Source organism: Podarcis vaucheri, assembly GCF_965113315.1.
Source record: "Podarcis vaucheri genome assembly, chromosome: 6".
Taxonomy (NCBI): Eukaryota; Metazoa; Chordata; class Lepidosauria; order Squamata; family Lacertidae; genus Podarcis; species Podarcis vaucheri.
In genome coordinates, this window is record NC_138764.1 from 44,795,691 (window position 1) to 44,797,904 (window position 2,214).

The 2,214-nt window shown below is 41.6% G+C and overlaps 1 pseudogene across 1 annotated transcript; it reads right to left on the reverse strand.

Moving 5' to 3' along the window:
• Window positions 1-1,783: 1,783 nt before the first annotated feature.
• LOC309534683 (general transcription factor IIH subunit 5 pseudogene) lies at window positions 1,784-2,214 on the reverse strand (annotated as a pseudogene). The gene has a single exon. The product of its transcript is annotated as a general transcription factor IIH subunit 5 pseudogene (transcript).

The window sequence follows — 2,214 nt, forward strand, 5'->3', positions numbered from 1 at the left end:
AGCCAGAGGCCTTTCTCTTGGGCATTGTTGGCCAATTGGTGTTAAAAGGGGATAGAACTTTTTTTATGTATGCTACAACAGCAGCAAGAATACTCATCGCGAAGTATTGGAAGACACAAGATCTACCCACTCTGGAAGAATGGCAGATGAAAGTGATGGACTATATGACATTGGCTGAGATGACAGGCAGAATCCGTGACCAACGAAAGGAGACGGTGGAAGAAGAATGGAGAAAATTTAAAAGCTACCTTAAGGACTATTATAAACTTAATGAATGTTAAAGTGTTGTGGTTTTTAGAAATAAAGGGATACAGTGATATAAGGTCAGAATATAGAGAGGACTAAGATGACAGAGGTTGGAAGTAACAATTGGGAGTTGCTAAAAATTATGGACATCGGGATGCAGAAAGGGGGGGGAAGGGGAAGTCCAAGAAAAGAGGTTTATGAAAATATGTTATGAAACTATACGTGTATGTTTGTCTCTTTAAGTGTTTGTTTGTTATTTAAAAACTTTGTAAAACTAATAAAAATTCTATATATGTATAAAAAAAGAACTTTGCTTCAGGATGAGGCCCCATTAGCTAAAGTGGTGCTTCAGGTTAAGAACAGTTTCAGGTTAAGAACAGACCTCAGGAACGAATTAAGTACTTAACCCGAGGTACCACTGTATATACTGGTACGTATTTTCTTTTGTAATTTTATGGTATAAAATAAAAAAGAATTAAACAAATTTATAGAGGATCAATGACTTCTAGCCACAATGCTATGTTCTACCTCTACTGCTGGAGGCGGAAGGCCTCTAAATACCAGTTGCTTGGAATCGCAAGAAGGGAGAGCACTGTTGAACTCATGTTTATTGACAAGTGGAAATCCTGCTATGACAGTAGGATGTTGGACAAGATGGGCTATTGAATTTTATGGCATCATGGTTTAAAATTTTCGTAAGCTGCTCATTGGTACTCAGGGGCGCCGACTTATAAAAAATATTGGGGGAGCCCATGAATAATAAATAATGAATAATAAATGAAAGCTCATGAATAATAAATAATCTCATGAATATGCAAATAAAGTGGCGCCGCCTCCTCGTGAGCGAATAGGGGAGAGCGTGCTGCGCCTATTAATCAGCTCCGAAGGAAATTGGGTGGAGCTTTTGCTCGGGAGGGAGGGCAGGAGGCATGCAGCCCGACCCTGTGCATTTTGGGCTGGGGAAGGGGCGGCGATGGCGCTCTGCTGGAGGGGCCCCCGAGATTATTGGGGGGCAGAGCCCCCCAAACGAATTTTTGAGGGGGCTCGGGCCCCCTGAGGCCCCATGGAGTCGGCGCCTATGTTGGCACTACATGAGTGGGAGAGAAATCACTAAACAAATACAGTGGTACCTTGGGTTACAGACGCTTCAGGTTATAGATGCTTCAGGTTATACAGACGCTTTACGTTACAGACTCTGCTAACCCAGAAATAGTACCTCGGGTTAAGAACTTTACTTCAGGATGAGAACAGAAATCGCGCAGTGGCGGGAGGCCCCATAACTCAAGTGGTACCTCAGGCTAAGAACAGTTTCAGGTTAAGAACGGACCTCCAGAACAAATTAAGTTCTTAACCTGAGGTACCAGTATATAACAAAATAAAAATACTGTACCTTTTGATAACTCCTGTTTTTCCTGGAACTGAAAAAACGGGTTAACTGCATCCTAGTGAGCCACCATAGATAGCTGCTAGATTTTGTTTGTCTTGATGGATCAGAGGTTTATGAAAGGCAGATTCAAAATACTTGATTTTCTTTTTTAGACATTATTGATTGCAGGTTGACACAGACAATTTCAGTCTCATTTCCTATTTTTGTGTAATAGGGAAAGAGGTCTGGTCCATTAACTCTCCCATTCTCTCCTGCAGGAAGTAAACCATCTCAGCTAACACAAAGTCTTGTATGCTGAACTTCTCCCTTAGGGTATTTGACTCATCTAAGTACAGCAGAAACTGCTTCATGGCTGGGTCACATTCTATAAATATTCCTTTCAAAACACTCACCATCTTCCCAACAGATTTTCTGACGTGTTTTATATGACCAGCAACATTGCCTTTTGATATTTCTATGAGATGAACACTGATGCAGGATAACACAGGCTGTTAAAGGTCATGGGGCACTTCTGTAACAGCAGGATGGGGTCTCTCCACACTGATTAACCAACCAAAATTCACCACCGCAATTCTCCTTGC